We start from the raw sequence: 21,516 nt of genomic DNA, 5'->3' as shown, positions 1-21,516 counted from the left end.
TCGCCCCCGATAATTAGCGTTATGGCGCCGCGCCATAACGAAAAGACGCCACAACTCAACGCGAAATAACGAAAACGTGAGGCCGCTAATCAGCGGGGCGAGTTAATTCGCCCCGCTAATCAGCGTCTTTTCGCCCCGCCATAACGCTGTTTATCGTTATGGCGCCCCGATAAACAGCGTCTTTTCGCCCCGACAAGACGATAATTATCGTCTTTTCGCCCCGCTGTTTATCGTTATGGCGCCCCGCTAAACATCGTCTTTTCGCCCCGCCATAACGCTGTTTATCGTTATGGCGCCCCGCTAAACATCGTCTTTTCGCCCCGCCATAACGCTGTTTATCGTTATGGCGCCCCGCTAATCATCGTCTTTTCGCCCCGCCATAACGCTGTTTATCGTTATGGCGCCCCGATAAACAGCGTCTTTTCACCCCGACAAGACGATAATTATCGTCTTTTCGCCCCGCTGTTTATCGTTATGGCGCCCCGCTAAACATCGTCTTTTCGCCCCGCCATAACGCTGTTTATCGTTATGGCGCCCCGCTAAACATCGTCTTTTCGCCCCGCCATAACGCTGTTTATCGTTATGGCGCCCCGCTAATCATCGTCTTTTCGCCCCGCCATAACGCTGTTTATCGTTATGGCGCCCCGCTAATCATCGTCTTTTCGCCCCGCCATAACGCTGTTTATCGTTATGGCGCCCCGCTAAACATCGTCTTTTCGCCTCGCCATAACGCTGTTTATCGTTATGGCGCCTTCCGGCTAGTCATGCGCTGAGCAATCTTTCATAGAAGATGGCGGAGCAAAGCAGTTACACCAGCCTTTTGAACGGAGACAATACCACTAGTATCCTTTTTATTTAGCTTTAATAACCTTTTAGGTGAGTTTTAAAATGGTTTGGTACACATTGTACCTCTTATGTTCACTTGTGCTGTTATCTATATGTTCGAATATACGGTTAAGTTGCTTTTTCAATTTTACATTTTGAAATCATAATTTATATTCAGTAAAAATGTGTAACATGTTGTTAAATACAATTTCTGATAATTTTCCTTAAACATTGTCAGAACAGGATCTAATTAGAGAATATCATTTTGCTGGCTACACGTACTCCGATATTATTCTTATTCTCTTCTACCAACATCACGTATCTATAAGGTTTGTATGTTTGTTTTTCAGACTATTTGGACAACGCTTTAAATATTTGTTTTTTTACCACATCATTGATTCCCTCTTTATGCGGATGTTATATCTTTAATGTATTTTGAATGAAAGTTGAGAAGACATGTTTGCGAGAAAAATCCTTGCATGTTATATATAGTGAGTTTACAAAGCCACGTTTATATTTATGTAATATTAATTATAAGCTGTTATTTCAGCTGTAGACAACTACATCGGATACTCAGATCACTAGGTCTTCGTCGTCAGCATGCGGTAACGGATGAAGTAGTTCAAGCTATACAGGTAAGTGTATCCTCCTTATTTGGTAAAATACATACATGGTGAAAAGTGTCATTTTATTCAGTTCATATACTCACTTCGGATAAGTTATTCCAGTATGATTTATAATGAAGCCCTGATAGGAATGTATAAAACGCAGATGCATTTATAATTGTTATCGCATTTGTCGCATATTCGTTAATAAAAAAAACAATAATTGCGGCCATTTGTGATGAGCAACCAATTTTCCGCCATTCGCATATGTCGTATGTATTGTTGATCGAGTTTCTATTTTAAAAAAATAAGCAAACAAGGCTTCACAGTATGGATATTTGCATCACTTAAAACTATGTACACACACATATATCCATGAAAAGGGTCAGCAATGATATAGAGGATATCTAACAGTGTCTTCAGTAATACCAAATATATTTCACGAGTGGGGCTAATATTTTGATATTTTTCACGAGTGCGCAGCACGGGTGAAAAATATCAAAATATTAGCCCAACTCGTGAAATATATTTGGTATTACTGAAGACACTGTTAGATATTCTGTTTATAACATGTTTTATCAACGAAAACGTAAAACCTACCCCGTATGCTAACTAGGCCTGCAGCGAAAGTTTGCATACAAAAAAAGTAGTTCTCCCTGTTCAGGTGCTGACATATATGTCGGGCTTTCTGATTGGTCAATTATTTTGGTATTTTCTAATCATTAATTTGATTGGTCAAATCAGCAAAAGTGATATTTTTCACTACATATGATATTTTTCACTGAAAAATATCACTTTTATAGAATGAATAATTTTTGATATTTCACTAGTAAAAATGTAATAAATATATGTAGGTGACATGTATACCTGGTATACGTGTAGGTGACATGTGTACCCGGTATACATGTATGTATGTGACATGTGTATCCGTTATACATATATGTAGGTGACATGTGTACCCGGTATACGTGTAGGTGACATGTGTACCCAGTATACGTGTAGGTGACATGTGTACCCGGTATACATGTATGTATGTGACATGTGTATCCGTTATACATATATGTAGGTGACATGTGTACCCGGTATACGTGTATGTAGGTGACATGTGTACCCGGTATACGTGTATGTAGGTGACATGTGTACCCGGTATACGTGTATGTAGGTGACATGTGTACCCGGTATACGTGTATGTGACATGTGTATCCGGTATACGTGTATGTGTGTGATATGTGTACCCGGTATACGTATATGTAGGTGACATGTGTATCCGGTATACGTGTATGTAGGTGACATGTGTATCCGGTATACGTGTATGTAGGTGACATGTGTATCCGGTATACGTGTACTCGTCATTTAAAAATTTATAGTTAATACTCATACGCGATATCCCTGTTTCATTTCGATTGACGTCGTCTATAAATTGTAATAAAGTGACTAAAACTTTATTTACCAGTATCGATCCCAATATGAAGTGTTTGTGCCTTTTGGTTATAGGGAAAGTTATATAAATGCTTCAGCATATTCGAAGCATGTGCACTTGAATTAAGACCAAGGTCAATGCACAGATATACATTTGGTAGTTATTATACAATACCGCAATTGATGTTAAATATCAAGTATGTTTGTGAAATATTAAAGAAGCTGAAACATCCCGAACTTTGGCGTGAAAATTTACATTTTTAACACTACACAGTGACCTTGAAATATATGAAAAACATAAAGGCACTGAAACGGATCAAATGGATCAAAATGCCATTATCCAAGTGCTATATCGTCGCCATCTTGACCTTGAAATTCTGCATTATACCTTAGTTGAATCATGCTGAGAGAGAGATTGCAAATGAAATAACATGTTAAATATATCAGACATTTCATGTACAATAGAGATGTTTAATTCGATGAAATACGTGATTAACATTGAACACTACTTGACTAAATGTTGAGTTGGCTTGCTTTTTTCACTTCAGGAGCAATGTGTTGACTCTTCAGCGCGAACTGGACCCGGACGGTGTTCGTAGCAGACAGATGCACCGAAGGGCCGAATGACCTTATACATGTCGATGGCTATGACAAACTGAAACGATTTGGTTTTGCCATTCACCGTGCAATATGCGGGTATTTTTTTCACATCAAAGCTTATTTTTCATTTCTATCTGAAGTACAGTATGTAAATAGGTATGGAATATGTGCGATATTATTTTGAGGTCGAGGTCAATATACATTGTACGTAGCGGTAGATTAAGTTTCTTGATTAAAACAATATTGGGAAAAAGTCTAGTTTTCTTTTATATCAGCTTAACATATGTAAGTATTAATGAATTTATAGGTACAAACTTCCAATTTCGTTTCTTTTTTCGAAATAGTCGTGTCTGTTTACAACGACATTCGAGCGACATCACACGTGTTTTGACGGTATGCACAAAGTGATTTTAATGTCACCATGCTATTTAGCAATTAAATGATTGGTAGATTGTATTTATAGTCAAGGTGAATGCAATCCGGGTGACAAGGAAATATAATGTTACATTAACACACGTAAAGTTTTCCTTTTTCTAAATCCGTAGTTAATGCTCAGCCATTCCCCTAGTCTATGTTCATTAAAAAACGGCAAACATAAAATCCATTAACCTCCTGTGATTGATTTGCATTCAAACTGACACAGCCATATTTCAAAGAATCGCCGTGGTGATGGTAGACAAAGCGCCAAAATGAAAATTACGCGATGCTTCTAATGACAAATCCTTGCTACGTTTGATTTACCCCCAACGCATCGCAAAGAATTCTGTGACGCAAATAATACAGTGTACCTTGTACATATTTGCTTTATGATATCAATTATAATATAATGACATGACAGAACAGGTCATTTATGAGATAAAATAATGTTTTGTGAGACTCATGAAGGACACCAAAGACCAAAAGAATCTTCATGGTTGAGAATTGAGAATTGAATACAGTCAAGCCATATGGTAAAATAAACTGCAACACACAACTTGTTTCTTATTGCAAACATATAGGAGGCGCCAGACGAAACCAATTTTTAAAAATCAAATAAGTCATGAACATGTATAACTTAATGAACTGTACATATTTATTTGTCGCTTTGATTGTTGTAGGCACAGTTGATTACAAGATACTGGTGGGTAATGAAGACATCGAAGGAGTGAAAGAACTCTGTACTTCTGTTCAAGTTAATTCTGAAGTAGTCACTGTATTATAACAGAATATGGATGAGAACAGGCTTAGAAAGCCATCCACATATAGTGAAGCTCTGGAACTGCGGAGAACTAGTTCACTACTGGTACTAAGACAATCTACAGATAGCCTACACAATGGCATAGTAGAGCAAAATTTGAGTGTGCTTTTTTCTGTCTCACTATCAGGTCTACGTACAGAAAGCGTATAAAGGATAATATTTACAGTAATCAAAATATTTGAAGAGAAATACTAATAGGTTTTGAAGGCAAAAGTGAATTTCAGTTCGAAATTCTTATAGTTAGCCTGAACTCATATGTATACCAACATTTCTTGTATTTTACATGCAACTACACTTCTTTAAGAAAAATATCGTAATGTATACATTTGTATATCCAATGTAACTTTGGTAATTAAAGCAACATGCATTACCTTGCTGGGAAAAATCTAGTTCCACTTGATGTATTTTGTTTACGAAATATATTCCCGCATTAACAGATGTATTGATAATTATTGATTTTGATTTTTGGAAATATTTATAAAACACTGATATCCCATCCGTATTTCACATGCAAAAAAAAAGTAATAAAAATTTTGCAAAGTAATTATAACCTACCTGGCATCATGCAAATGATTGAAAAAATGTCATTATTACCACAAACATAAATGCTCAGAAACCATAAAATATCAACTTTGAAAATATTTGGGTGATAAAATTCTTCGGGCAATTTTAAGGAAAGTCCGAGTTATTATTGCGATAAAAACCAGTTAAGCCTGGTGTCATCATATCTAACAACTAGTAGGATTGTTAAAGCATTATTCGTTTGTGGTATGTCCATTTATATATTGAACATTTCGTTCGCACTATTTGTGCGAAAGGTGAGTTTATTCTGTAATGAGGTACCGTATTCAAAGTAAAATGGAGTGAGCTGTTAGAACTTGATGAATTAAATTCGGTTCTTCGCAGTTTTACATTGATGCAAAAAACATGAACCATGGCTGGGTACGACAAACATTCAGCTTCAACAGCCGTTCTTATTTCTTCACAATTGGTTTAGTCAATAAAAGGACCTGTTGCTCATAGTAGCCATCACTCATAGTCTGCCCTTAATTCATTGTTATTGTTATTTCTCGTCACGTACTTTAGGGTATGGAGTACGGCGTTTACATTTAAAAGTGTACAAAGAAAAAATAGTTTCAGTCTGTTACGAAATGATAGCTGAATTTATACTATATTGATTGATCGAAAGCTATTATAGTTTGCACATATGTTGGAAAATAGGGAGTTCGAAAGGAAGATTCCTTATAATATTATCAGATAACCTTTTTTGTACAATTGTACAGTTTCAATTATTTACTTTAGCTATGTTAAGTTTCAAAAAAATGTAATCGAGTACAGTACTACATGAATAACATTATCGTCAAAAAAGGGTGTTAACGACTGAACGTAATGTAAATTGTCAAATTTAAAGTATGTTTTTCCGATAATCGTAACCATTGACAAGCTCAAAAGAATTTGTTAATAATTTCTGAACCATTTTTATTATCTTTTTTTCTGTGATTGTTCTATCTTGTAACAAATGTTCTTATATATATGAATTATATTGGTGATTATTGCACATGAAATACGTACCATTTTCCAGTGACATTTAAGAAATGAATACTCACTCGTTGGGTTGTTACTATCATAAATCATTACTTATCATTAATGCAATGAAAACAAGTACTGCAACATTTAAAGCAATGAACATTTGGAGTTTAAAGCAATAGATTGGTCAAAGATTGTATAGGGGAGGGACCATACAATAAAATTTGACTAATATATAATAATCTGAAATCTGATAACAAAGGGAAAATATGATAATTTTAAAAGAATTTAAAAGGATATTACAATTTAGGATTGAAATAGCTTGCAAACAATTCACTTTTCAAACATGTCTCATATGTATTGCAAAATTGTCAAATGGCTGACAATTCATTTGCAATTTAAGATAACGCATGCTACATCCGTGTTATTATCTATAGGACTAAGGAACACTATAAATGGGACGGACAGGCGAATGGAGAAGTCGTAGTCTTCCCTCATATTTCACAATTTGGTAAATCATAAAACTATAAAGTATAAGCGATTTTTAAGCCGTAAAGTCAAACAGGTACTGGCATATCATTTTAAATGACAATCATGTATTTGCTCTTTCTTATAATGCCGATGGAACACAAACATTTTAAACACAAGAACGTAATCATGCAAATCATATTCCGTGCGTAGGTTGCAAGGTTGACAATTATTGATAACAAGAATTGTTTACGGAAGGACGGACGAGCCACGGGTCACGGACGAATGGCGAGTTGAATAGCCAACCAAACCGAACCATCACATTTTAAAATCAAAATTACTATTTGTTTTAGAAAAGTCACTGCACAAACATCATCTTTTGATCTCAAAGTCTACGCAAGATGGAAACCGCAACACCACTGAATAGCTTTCACCATGTCATTGCAAAAGACATCTGGATTCGAGTACCCCCACCAAATGCACAACACTAGACCACATGTGTATGCGGTGGGGAACTGTTGAGTACTTCCGAAGCTTATTTCTAGCTTGTTAGGGAATCATAAGGCGGTACAGTGGAGGCACCAGTCCAAAAGGCCAGTACGTCCTCCAACCTAACGCCAGTGGTCCCTCCTATATAATAAACACAATGAATACATTCAACTGCTGGTGACTATGCATACGAAATAATGCAAGTTAACACTTCTTTGAAAGCTCACTATTGACAAAATATTTTATAATGCAGTATGATATTGTATTAATCCCGACAGTAATTTTTCAGATATGATATAGTTATGAAGACACGCATTTTTCAATAGTACATAATGCCAAGTAAGCAACCCGACAACTAGACAATATGAGGATTTTACCCCGACAATATAATACTCTATGCCCGCTATTAAGCGTGTTCATAATGTCGTGTTGTCTAGTTGTCCGGTTTCTATAAGTTTGTAAAGTTATTGATGGAGTATATTATTTATGGATTTCTAAACCCTGTAGCACGTTCTTAAATATAATACCTTCACAGTCAGCCAGGAATGCTTCAAGCCAGTACATTGCCTGGTTATCAAGGCTCCGTTTGTTTGAGCCCTCAAAACTAAACTGAACCTTGTACATTTTGCTTGAGGTTTCTAAATTATAGTGGTTTGTTCCCAAGTTTACAGAAAAGAGTCTTGAAATCATCCGGTGCGAGCATGACTGCATCCAGCAACCTCCCGACTCTGATGAGTCCCTTTCGGAATTGGTCAATCTCTGTATACGTACATTATTATTTATTTATAACTGAAACAAGAATTTGAATCGGCTTAAAATCTATGCTGTCATGCCATATACATGGTATAAAAATGACGACGACGTTTGTGCGTTGATTTTGATTGACTAATACAGAAAACAAAAAGTGTTTTCGTTATGATGGGTATATCTTATTTTTATGATACATTTTTGATAAATGTTACCTTTGACGAAAGTTTCCAAGAGTGATATTTGCAGTGGCTTAAAGTACATGAAATTTGAAAAGAAATGTTTTAATATGTGGACTTTCAGTCAAATGAGTGGGTGAAACATATTATTAGATAATATCAGATGACTCAACTAACTTGCTTAGTTAAAAATGTAATCCTGTATAACAAAAAATGTACGCTGTGTAAAAAAATGTTCGTTGTAGTCGTGGTTGCTGTGGAACAATGGATATAAGAATAAATACATTTGGTGTAAGCAATATTAATAGTTTCAATGTTAACCATGCATTTCTGTACTAATTTCAAAATAAGCTCCAAACCATGGAAGAAAGTACCAAAGAAGAGTTCATGTTATACACTACTAATTTTTGGTATCTACAATAATGATTATATCTTAATATTGTTTCATTCTTCAATAAAGCTTGTATAAGCCTTTCCCTGTCCGCTATATTTCTGTATGGCAAGGTGGAAAGCCCGCGGTCACAGCACCAGTCCGAGATATCACTAAGAGCTTGTCGGTAGTTTTCTTCTGTCCCTGCTTGTTCTATCTAGGACGGGGAAATAGGCAAATGACACAATCTTATTTGCATTTTATTCATTTTGCATTAAATTACGGGTCATCATTTATGGAAAATATTTTCTCCTATCCGAGCATTGCTTCAAATCTATTCGATACTTTATGACTAGCAACGATTTAAAGGAATGGTATTTCATGACTAGTAGCAATAAATAATAATAAAAAAAAACAATCTGTAAAGTTAAATGATCCTGCTCATGGACAGGACACGCGACATGCACATACAGTGTATTTTTTGTAGACTAGCTTGGGTGAAACAACCCAATGGTTTCACTTGGTTTGGTTTTATTTTGCTTTACGTCCTGTTAACAGCCAGGGTTATTTAATTATGTTTCCTGATTTTGAAGTGTAGGAAAGTCGGAGTACCCGCCAAAAATCTCCAGCCTGCGACATGTACCTTATAACAGTCCCACATGGTTCTCGAATTAATGACGAAGAGTTGGAGGGATAGTTGGTCGAGACACCTTAACTACTTGGCCACCATGGCTCCTAAATAAATGGTTCTATTCTCCTGATATTTTTTTCATGGGTCTCCTTGCAAATCTATATTTAAATTGTTAATATATTGTCCTTGTTTCATCGATTTTAAGTTTGGATTATGTTTTCCTTGTGCTGTCGGTATTACTTATTTGAAATTGAATGGGGGCGTTTCTGATAAACATTAGGGTTATGCGTTCCTCTTTGATATGCATATATATCAATTTGAATAAAGAATAGAAGACAAATTAATTACTGAGTACCTGTGTTTTCTTGTTGAGATTTGATGTGACTCACTTCTATTTATCACCCATTTGTATTTTATCTACACCATTTATAAACTAATAAGTCTACACAAAACATACACAATGAAATGTATACCATAACAACAAACAATTTAATGCATGATGTATGCTATAAAAACACAAAACTCTGATACGTACCTTTCCCTTCATATCTCGTAACATGTTTAATACACCACAGCAAGCATGGGCATATCATGCATACCGGAAGGCGAAAAGACGATGTTTAGCGGGGCGCCATAACGATAAACAGCGTTATGGCGGGGCGAAAAGACGATGTTTAGCGGGGCGCCATAACGATAAACAGCGTTATGGCGAGGCGAAAAGACGATGATTAGCGGGGAGCCATAACGATAAACAGCGTTATGGCGGGGCGAAAAGACGATGATTAGCGGGGCGCCATAACGATAAACAGCGTTATGGCGGGGCGAAAAGACGATGTTTAGCGGGGCGCCATAACGATAAACAGCGTTATGGCGAGGCGAAAAGACGATGATTAGCGGGGAGCCATAACGATAAACAGCGTTATGGCGGGGTGAAAAGACGATGTTTAGCGGGGCGCCATAACGATAAACAGCGTTATGGCGGGGCGAAAAGACGATGATTAGCGGGGCGCCATAACGATAAACAGCGTTATGGCGGGGCGAAAAGACGATGATTAGCGGGGCGCCATAACGATAAACAGCGTTATGGCGGGGCGAAAAGACGATGATTAGCGGGGCGCCATAACGATAAACAGCGGGGCGAAAAGACGATAATTATCGTCTTGTCGGGGCGAAAAGACGCTGTTTATCGGGGCGCCAAAACGATAAACAGCGTTATGGCGGGGCGAAAAGACGCTGATTAGCGGGGCGAATTAACTCGCCCCGCTGATTAGCGGCTTCACGTTTTCGTTATTTCGCGTTGAGTTGTGGCGTCTTTTCGTTATGGCGCGGCGCCATAACGCTAATTATCGGGGGCGAAAAGACGAAGATTATCGTTCTGTCGGGGCGCCAGAACGAAACAACGAAATGGCAGAAATCAGCCACCATACAAAAGTGAGGCACTGTCAAGGGAGACATTAGGAAGAAGAAAGTTGTTAAGAAAGAAGAGAAAAGATAAGATTCCAAGTTTAGTCGCCTCTTACGATCATGCAATGGGGGCAGCAGGTACAATTCTTACGCCCTACCTGCAGGGCAGACATTTGAAAGTGAGCTGTTTCTGTTGATCATGTGAGTAACGTGGTCATACACACTTGTTCCTCACACACGTTTGTAATATGTTTGTAAATGGCGAGGACATTTTTTTAAATATCAAACGTCGATGCATCACTATGTTAATAAATATATAAATTTACACCATACTTCCGGTGTTCATAAACACTTGATATCGTTGGTACAAGTGTGATTAATATTCATGAATCATTTAAAGTGGAATATAAGTACGCGGGAAAGACTATATCCGCTGTAAATGTTAGGTTGATTTAATATATTGTTATTGTGTCGTTGGTTAAACTAGAACGCCTTATTCAAACAAACAAATAAGTAACAATATTATCATAATGCTTCCAAACTATGTAGACAGCACTTACATTATATGAACACCAGTGCATACATGCTATTTCGCTCCTTTTAACTTTATCAGCAAGTCTTTGGGGATTGAATGGGAATCCGGGTGGTTTGGGGAACGAGGTGTTCAGCATTTAAATCCTAGCGACAGCTCTAGTTTGTTTTGTTATTCAACTGTAAATGACTAAAGCGGCAAAATAAAATTTGGGGGTCACGTGAAGTTACATCAGACGATCAATATCAAAGTAATGACGTACATTTCTATCTATATCTCTATGACAACTCGTGGCAGACAGTTGACCGCGGACTTAAACCTATATATTGTCACTGATAAGTAAAAACATTATCATTACCTGGGTAATATGGTGAACATGATGAAAACTTTTAAACATGGGGCCGTTGGAGGGCCACAACATACGCCCGACGCAATATTTGACACTTGGAAGGGGGTACAATGTAGTTTCACAGGCTGTAATGCTCCGGCTCATCAAGATGTATATTTGTGTCAAGTTTGGAGAGCCTGGGTCGGGTAGTATTGAAGTTATGGTCCGGATAAGTAAAATCATCAAAGGACAATAATTCCGCTAATAAGGGGTAAGGGGCATAAGTTTGGTATGTGTCACTCCGGCTCATCTAGATGAATATTTGTGTTAAGTATGGAGAGCTCAACACCATATGTGCCCGAAGTAAAATCATCAAAGGGGAATAACTCCACAAATAAGGGGGTAAGGGGCATGATTTTGTTATGCGACACTCCGGCTCATCAAGACGTATAGTTGTGTCAAGTATGGAGAGCCTGGGTCGAGTAGTATTGGATTTATGGTCCGGACATAGCTGGGTCGAGTAGTACTGGAGTTATGGTCCGGACAAGTAAAATCATCAAAGGGGAATAACTCCGCAAATACGGGGGTAAGGGGCATGATTTTGGTATGCGACACTCCGGCTCATCAATATGTATATTTGTGTCAAGTATGGAGAGCCTGGGTCGAGTAGTACTGGAGTTATGGTCCGGACAAGTAAAATCCTCAAAGGGGAATAACTCCGCAAATACGGGGGTAAGGGGCATTATTTTGGTATGCGACACTCCGGCTCATCAATATGTATATTTGTGTCAAGTATGGAGAGCCTGGGTCGAGTAGTATTGGAGTTATGGTCTGGACAACATATGTGCCCGCCCGCCAACATGATAACATAATAGTCTTTCGTCGGGCGTATAAAAAGACACGTCCCTTCAAATCCAACACTTTAATCTCATTTAAGGGAGACAAAAAAATAAGGGTCTTCCATTAACACCAGGCAATGGTAACATTTGTGACATATTCCTATAACATATCATCCACAGGTTTAGTATGAATAGGCACATTTTTGAAACATTGGTATAATATTTATTATAATAAAATATCAAAATCATAAATGTGAGGGGAATGATCAACGAAAATAAGCCGGAATAAACCCGTGGAATCAAGGAAATGGAACTGGCCAATCTTGGTGTCAGTATAAATGGCCTGGAGCTATTCCATACCAATGAGTGTCAGTATAAAAGACTTGGAACTATTCCATACTAATGCGTCTGCGACAGAATATGGAAAGTGAATCGGCCAGTATGTTAGTCTCATTTCAGTAGTGATGCGGCGTTAAAAAAAACAACTCACGAGCTCTCAAAGGTATGAAATATTACGTTAGTAGCACACTAGCCCTGTACAGCAGGAGCTGTGAGACTGGAGAAATACTTCAAGTCACTAATATCACTTAGTGTACACATCACCCCCTCAACTTCCTGTCATTGACCGACTACTTTAAAACATCGTTTGTGTGTATATGATATGTACAGTGTTAAATGTGTTTATTACACTATACCTAAATGACCAATATACCTTAAACCATAGTTGTGTGTACAGCCAGGGATATATTTTGACGAATGCCAGAGGAGAGGGGGAGGAGGCACCAACAGCCAAGGATGTTTATGACGAATGCCAGGGGAGAGGGGGAGGAGGCACCAACAGCCAGGGATGTATTATGACGTATGCCAGGGGAGAGGGGGAGGAGGCACCAACAGCCAGGGATGTATTATGACGAATGCCAGGGGAGAGGGGGAGGAGGCACCAACAGCCAGGGATGTATTATGACGAATGCCAGGGGAGAGGGGGAGGAGGCACCAACAGCCAGGGATGTATTATGACGTATGCCAGGGGAGAGGGGGAGGAGGCACCAACAGCCAGGGATGTATTATGACGTATGCCAGGGGAGAGGGGGAGGAGGCACCAACAGCCAGGTATGTATTATGACGTATGCCAGGGGAGAGGGGAGGAGGCACCAACAGCCAGGTATGTATTATGACGTATGCCAGGGGAGAGGGGGAGGAGGCACCAACAGCCAGGGATGTATTATGACGTATGCCAGGGGAGAGGGGGAGGAGGCACCAACAGCCAGGGATGTATTATGACGTATGCCAGGGGAGAGGGGGAGGAGGCACCAACAGCCAGGGATGTATTATGACTAATGTTCAGGGGGACATCATCAGCCAGAGAAGTATTATGATGAATGTTCAGAGGGGCATTAACAGCCAGGAACGTATTATGACGAAAGTTCAAGGGGACATCATCAGTCAGGGACATATTATGACGAATGTTCAGTGGGACACCAACAGCAAGGGACTTGTAATGTTGAATGTTCAGCGGGACACCAACGTCCAGGGACATACTATGACGAATGTTGAGGGGGACACCATCAGCTAGGGACGTATTATGACGAATGCTCAGGGAAAAACCAACAGCCAGGGTCGTATAATGACGAGTGTTCAGAAGAACACCATCAGCCAGAGTATGATGATGACGCATGTTCAGGACACCAACAACCAATGACCTATTATGACGACTGTTCAGGGGGACACCAACAGCCAATGACGTATTATGACGACTGTTCAAGGAGACACCAACAGCCAGGGTCGTATTATGACTGATGTTCAGGGAGACACCAACAGAGGAAAATGCAGTCCCAGACGTGAGAGGGTAGAGGGGAAAAAAAAGCACCGTCGGTAACCAAAGTTCTCGGTTGTACTATAGAAATTGAAGGAACAGATAACTGAAAGTCACATGCAACTACTGACTCCGCAGCCACCTTTCCTGGCCTGCCATTGTATCAGGCATATTCTACACAGGGGAATCTTTCCAGTGGGAACAAGGCAGTTTTCATCGTTAATGTAATTCAATTTAGGAACTGAGAAACAGAATCAGCCGGAATGTAGATAGATCGGCTGCGAGGTTAATGGTGCCCTCGGCGACCGTTGATGCAACAAGTGACAGACGTAATAACCACGAGAGTCAGGACCTGGACAATCACCAATGACTACTGTTACGATTGTACGCTCTCCTCCCTGGTTTCATTGGCACAACAAATTAGTAAGATAGCAATTGCACGCATAATTTTCTCTTTCGTTCTCTGATGCTAAAGGGGCATAAAAGGACGACTTTCTCTGTCGCTGAAGTAACAAAAATAGACAAGTTTCTCTGCGTTACAGTGACAGAAATAGATAAGTCTACTTCGCTACATGACAAAAAAGACAACTTCCTCTCACTAACAACACAAAAGGACATCTTTCTCTAGCTACAATGACACAAAAGGGCATCTTTCTCTAGCTACAATGACACAAAAGGACAGCTTTCTTTCGCCACAATTAGACAACATTCTCTATCACTATCGATGAAATGTAGACAACTTTCTTCGTCGCTATCAGTGAAATGAGTAATAAGCCAGGATATAGACACATTCTCTATCTTTAGTACAGTGCCCGGAAATAAGGAGTCCGGGAAATAACGTAAGTCGTGTAGTGTAACCAACACCGTGCCATCATAATGATCTGTATCCGGTATGTATCATACACTGATGTAATACGGTTTGTTTGTTCACATGTTCTACAGCAGGTGACGTCATATAATAGCACTGCTCCCATGGGGTAAGGCCAATGGCATTGTACTAATATATTATAATTCTGACACGATCACTTGACTTTATCCGGACAATGAGTAACCCAAAGAATTTTTTTTAGAAAAGATGTTTATATATTATAACCCTTTTTCTATCCACCAACAGCTAAAAAGGACAGCCTCCCCTGTGTGGGAGATATACTGACTACGGGACATTCCGTCCGGTCACATTATACTGACCACAGGACATCCCACCCGGTCACATTATACTGACCACAGGACATTCCGTCCGGTCACATTATACTGACCACAGGACATCCCACCCGGTCACATTATACTGACCACAGGACATTCCGTCCGGTCACATTATACTGACCACAGGACATTCCCACCCGGTAACATTATACTGACCACAGGACATCCCACCCGGTAACATTATACTGACCACAGGACATTCGTCCGGTCGCATTATACTGACATTAGGACATGACAACTTGTCACATATAAACTGACATTTGGACACCACACACGGTCACATGTAGTCCTGGCATTGTGTAAAGACGTCATCTTTATTCACTGTAATTTCATTGGGTTTAGTAAGGACAATAAAAAGAGCATCAAACTGCAATAACCGGTTGTTTATTGTTGTATTTCATAGCTGAGAGAATCAGTCCATTGTGCTGGTGGTTGTTTTTTAAATCCCTTTCTTTTAAGTATGCAACACAACTGAAGACACAACCACGTGTTTCTTGGTTATTCAGAAAGAAAACCCCCCACATTTTAGCACGTTTGACATTAAATATAGACAGACGCCTAGTAACATAATAACGTCTAATAATAAATCGGCCATCCATGGGTCTCTTATGTTGAGAGTAATGGACACAGGTGTTTAGTAAGACATCAGCAGAATAAAATATAGTACAGAAGGAAATGAAAAGACAACAGCTCCCAAGCGATACCATGCCTGAAGCAGATCTATACAAAACATGACGATTCTACAGTCAGTTGCCGAAAGTGGATTAAAGGGTGTCTTATCTTTGGCCTCCCTATTGTCCCCTTAACAGAAATTACCGAGAAACACTTTTAAACCAACCATGATGATGAAGCCCCCCTCCCCGTTATCAGTCGTATTTTACGACAAGCTCTGAGATATGGCAGACGCATTCTTTCCCGTTCCTTCGCGGTTTTTTGTTTTTGTTTTTTCAACAAACAGAAATATGAATAGACTTTCGTATATCACAAGTAGTTATGAATTTTACAATACTGGTCGTGATATACGAAAGTCAATTCACAAATATACTTCCCAAATAGGTTTAATAATATTTCATGTATATTCGCGATCTTAAAACATGGTCTAGTATCCAGACAAAAAAACATCTCTCAGATCTTGATAAAAATCACGAAAAACGTAAGTGTGAACATGTACATGCCATGGAGACGGGGACGAGAAGTTTGCATTTTCGTCCGTGCTCTTCTTTTTAATTTAGATCTATTTCATTGCTATCAATACACACAAGAATTGGACGCAAGTTAGCATGACTTATCAATGTCCTCTCCGTAATACAATCATACATAGGCAAACTTAGTAGTGACCTTATGATAAACATCATATAATGATTATATTATAGTATCGTGTTATTTTCATATTTTCTTATGTATATCTCTCAGTCATCATAGCCCTAAATGAAGACGACTTACGGTCTTAACTCAATTTAATTGTGGTGACCAATAGTTTAACTTCGAAATCTAAATATTAAGTGAAGTACAGACGGGCGCCACACTGTATCATATGGTCACGTGCATTACCTGTCACGTGAGCAAATAATAATCATGTCCTCTCGTGCTTGTGGACATGAGCGTGATTTTTCAATATATATGGTGGGTAAGAGATGAATTGTTTCATAGCAATCAGGTACTTACAATCCATGTAGTGGTCTAAGATCCTATATCTAGTGGAGTAGTAATTGTATGAATTGAACGATTGCTATAAATCGACCATCCCAGAATCAGATTGATACATTAGAATTGGTCAGAGAACTAAAGAAAATCAGCTCAACAAAGGTCAGCTTTTTTATTGGAAAGCAGAGAAATATGTTTCGACAATTCTAGGAAGAAGTGTGTCGTCCATAATTATCTAGACATATAACGACCAGACCCCTAATAACGACCAGACCCCTAATAACGACCAGATCCCTAATAACGGCCAGACCCCTAATAACGACCATACCCCTTATAACGACCATACCCCTAATAACGACCATACCCCTTATAACGACCAACCCCCTAATAACGACCAGACCCCTAATAACGGCCATACCCCTTGTTACAAGTTTTGTCAACTCTAAATTCCAAAAATCGTGTCCGTTTACAATTGGACATCACTCACATAGCCAACTATATAATCTATAGGCCCATCCTAACTTCTGAGTGACTTAACACAATACGATCGGATGCGGTGATTAGACTTGGCATACAAACTCTTAGTGAAAATACAGACAAACTTCACATACAGCACCTCCTCTCTAAAGCAATAAATCCAACCAAATCCAGATATCTCTCTTTACTGGACTTTCTGCAGCGACGTTATCTCTACCCGGACACTTCCACGTACAAACACATTTCTAATATAATTCCAATATTATATTAGGATCCTCTCTCTGCACCTTAGCATCCCGATACTACTATATCCATCCTGTTGATTTATTCTCCGGTGCTTATGAACTCTTGTTTATCTATCATTTTATCTGTCAACTTCTCATATGCTGATCTCCCACCTAGATCAGTCCCAGTGTCACATTTCTAGAAATCTAGTATTTTCTCCACAGAATATCGGATATGAAGTGATCAAACACCTCGCTTACGTGAACCGGCAAGACTTAGGTTGACATTTATTAAAATCAACACAAGCTTGTTTGTCAACAACTTCACCGATATAGAAAATACTACATGTATCTAGTTACAAAATTAATACATCCATAGCTTCATCCTCATGTTTCTGACTACTTTATCAGAGTCAAAAACTGAACCATTCCTTTAATTGCCATGAAATCAGTTGAAAGATATTCCCTTATTGTCTCCTATCAAAATCATCGAACCAATCAGGATCATGAAGATGCACAATAAATCCTCAATACTCGTGTCAATCCTGAGCGATGCTGTAATTTGAAATCTCCGACAATATACCTATCCTAACTGAAGTCATTCAGCATTCACAATATCCAAGTTTCTTATCCTATCTCACTATTATATTTAAACAATAATTTCTGAAGTAATTCCTTATGCACAGTATATGTGTCCATTCTAATTTCAGATTACCATAACACAAACAACATTGTTCTATCTTGTTATATCCCTGGGTCCCACAATTTCACTAATTCTGGAGTACTAGAAATCTACTGTTCTCAAATTCCAATGAATCACAATGTGTTTCTGGAAGACATTGTTCTGTTCTTTGTAAGAAGAAATAAATGTATGCCGCATTATATTTGCCATTGACGTTACAAATTGAGGAATAAGTACTCACGAATAACAAGAAGAACCACACTATTGTGTTGATTCCCATACTTAATTCCTGAGGATGTGGCGAATCTTTATTCTTTATCAAAATATGTCCTCGATATTTCTGACTCCATATACGAATGCATCAGACATTTGTAAATTTGAAAATGAAGAATCACTTAATTTGTAGCGAAAGGTGAATTCAATTCCGGGTTTGCGTGTTAAAGTCCTAATCCCTCCGCTGCACACCAGTGTTACAAGTTTTGTCAACTCTAAATTCCACCGCGGCCACCAGTGTCGCAAGTTTTGTAAACTCTAACAATTCCTCCACTGGTACCAGTATTACGTTTCTGTATCTCGCCGTTTGTCTTTACCGCTGCCACCAGTTCAAAATTAATTGAACAAAAGTTATGTAAGATTATATTTACACTTTATTTACATCATAAATCATATAATAAATTCATCAATCAATATCAAGGCACTCCACACTAGTCTCCAATCGTTCTCTATTACTACCTGTACATCTACTCAGTTGTTAACTCCAACTACTAAAACTACACATTATCATTCACACTATCTACCACAAACTACTCTAAGACTAGTATAACTATCCAATCTCTGGAATATATTCTCAACTCTCAGATCTCCTCGAATCTGCTCACTTCTATTCTCTACTATAAAACCCTAACCTCCAGACCTCTTTACTGTCTGATCTCCAACTCACTAGTCCTACGTACTGCTCACTACTGACCGCTGGCTACTGACTAACTAAAAACTGACCGCTCTCTCCGAAATCCCTAGTCTAAATGTGCTCCCCTTTGTCAGAATCCTGGTACCTAAAACGAGGCTGCTGATAAGGATAACTTTAGATTGACCTACAGGTCAGCTCATTCGGCCTCCCTAACAAGTGATGTCACAGACTAGACTTCTCCACACAAGATTTCACACGGTCACTCTAATCTACAGCTTCCGAACCACAACAATTATCTATGGCTACTTAGCTGCCCAAATACCTCTGTAACTCTGTCCACGAGCCAAGGCTAATAAAATGCATAACAAATTATATACAGAATAAACAGTTAAATGGCCCCTAAATACATGACACCCTAATAACGACCATACCCCTAATAACGGCCAGACCCCTAATAACGACCAGACCCCTTATAACGACCAGACCCCTTATAACGATCATACCCCTAATAACGACCAGACCCCTTATTACGACCAGACCCCTTACAACGACCAGACCCCTTATAACGACCATACCCCTAATAACGGCCAGACCCCTAATAACGACCATACCCCTAATAACGACCATACCCCTAATAACGGCCAGACCCCTAATAACGACCATACCCCTTATAACGACCATACCCCTAATAACGGCCAGACCCCTAATAACGACCATACCCCTTATAACGACCAGACCTCTAATAACGATCATACCCCTAATAACGACCAGACCCCTTATAACGGCCATACCCCTAATAACGACCAGACCCCTTATAACGACCATACCCCTAATAACGACCAGACGCTTATAACGACCAGACCCCTAATAACGAAGATTAAAACACAGCTGTTACATAACCTTTTGTGTTTGAAATCCAATATACGACGGTGTACAAATTAATCAACAAATAGTGAGGTAAATCCACCGAAAAATACACTGAACATCGATACATAGAATTTCTAAACACGTGCACAAGAAGAAATTGCCATCCTTAGAATTTTAAGGTGAATGAGACCTTTCCTATGAAGCAATCCACCAGCATTTGTTTTGGAAATGTCCTCCTGGTATTCTAAATAGCGCTTTCCTGTTGAATCAGTTTTAAGTGAAATTTGTTGGTTTGTGCCAAATCTCAAATTTCGGTGCTCTTTGCCAGCACGCAATGCAAAATTCAGTCCTAGAACATACACAAGGGTATCCAACAGTTTATGCGGAGTGTTAGTTCCTAGGATATTCTTTTGCCAAAGTTCATTTTCCTGGTCTGCAGTTATAACTTCTGCCTGTTTTCTTTCATTTTCAAGGCCTTGTCTAGATAAACACTTCATTCTAGCATCTAAAACCTGACGCAATTTTCCAAACTCATTATCATCTAAAATGTTCACAAACTTTCCATTTTGTCTCAAGTAGTGTTGGATGGCAATAATCAGTTCATATAGAGTATTGGGGCGATATTCTTTTCCAGCCTGATTTCTGACTTCCGCCACAAAAAAGGAAAGTGCCAAATTTAGTTCAGTTTTGGTCATTTCAAGCAAGTCTGAGCCAATATTGGAGTTACTTTGGCATTGAACTCGTTTTTTTGTCCATGTTTCGAAAATGCGTACCGCCCATTTTGTCTTGTTTTCAGTGTTTTGGCACTTTTCTTTTTCAACAATGCCATTCAAATGCCATTCCTTAAGTGGAGCGTGAAATCTGTATTCAGCCGTCTCGGCCTCCTGGGTTACTTTAACCATTTCATCTTCAGAGATATCGGAAAAAGGGTCACTTTTAATGATGAAATTTTGGTTATTTACCTCATTTTCCATATCGAGAATATCACTTAGAATCCCATCACTATCAGCCTTTGGACTATCTTCCTTAAAACTTGACTGGGTAACAAATACACTGTTGTCACTGTCTGAAGACATGGTGTTGAATGAAATAAGTATAGGTTATAAGCCTCTACAAGTCCAATATGTTGGTAGAAAGAACACTAGGAGGCCGTTAAGTTAACAAAAGATTATGTGTGCATGAATGGAACAATCTATTTTAATAACAGGGGTGTTGCATGTTACCTATAGGTATCCAATATTTTAACAAAAGGAATTGCCAAGAATCCAATATCAACACAAAGACGGGCTATGTTTTAAGTATGTTATAAGCCTCTACAAGTCCAATATGTTGGTAGAAAGAACACTTGTCGGCCTAACGGCCTCCAAGTGTTCTTTCTACCAACATATTGGACTTGTAGAGGCTTATAACCTATACATACAACACGATACGTGCGGTACTCACCTTAAGATTTGGTAACAGAATAACTAGCCTTGTCTCAAAGACATGTCCAATGTGGT

The 21,516-nt window shown here is 38.8% G+C and overlaps 1 long non-coding RNA gene across 2 annotated transcripts; it reads left to right on the top strand.

The window, feature by feature from the left end:
- Window positions 1-664: 664 nt before the first annotated feature.
- On the top strand, window positions 665-5,674 carry LOC117335362. Of its 2 annotated transcripts, XR_004534334.1 has the most exons (5): window positions 665-842; window positions 1,064-1,154; window positions 1,376-1,460; window positions 3,398-3,545; window positions 4,547-5,674. It is a non-coding gene; the product is annotated as an uncharacterized LOC117335362 (long non-coding RNA). The 2 variants fall into 2 exon arrangements; XR_004534333.1 differs by having other exon boundaries at window positions 665-1,154; window positions 4,547-5,672.
- Window positions 5,675-21,516: the final 15,842 nt, after the last annotated feature.

Source organism: Pecten maximus, chromosome 10 (genome assembly GCF_902652985.1).
Source record: "Pecten maximus chromosome 10, xPecMax1.1, whole genome shotgun sequence".
NCBI lineage: Eukaryota > Metazoa > Mollusca > Bivalvia > Pectinida > Pectinidae > Pecten > Pecten maximus.
The sequence above is the reverse complement of the archived record's forward strand: the minus strand, read 5'-3'. Positions and strand labels throughout refer to the sequence as shown.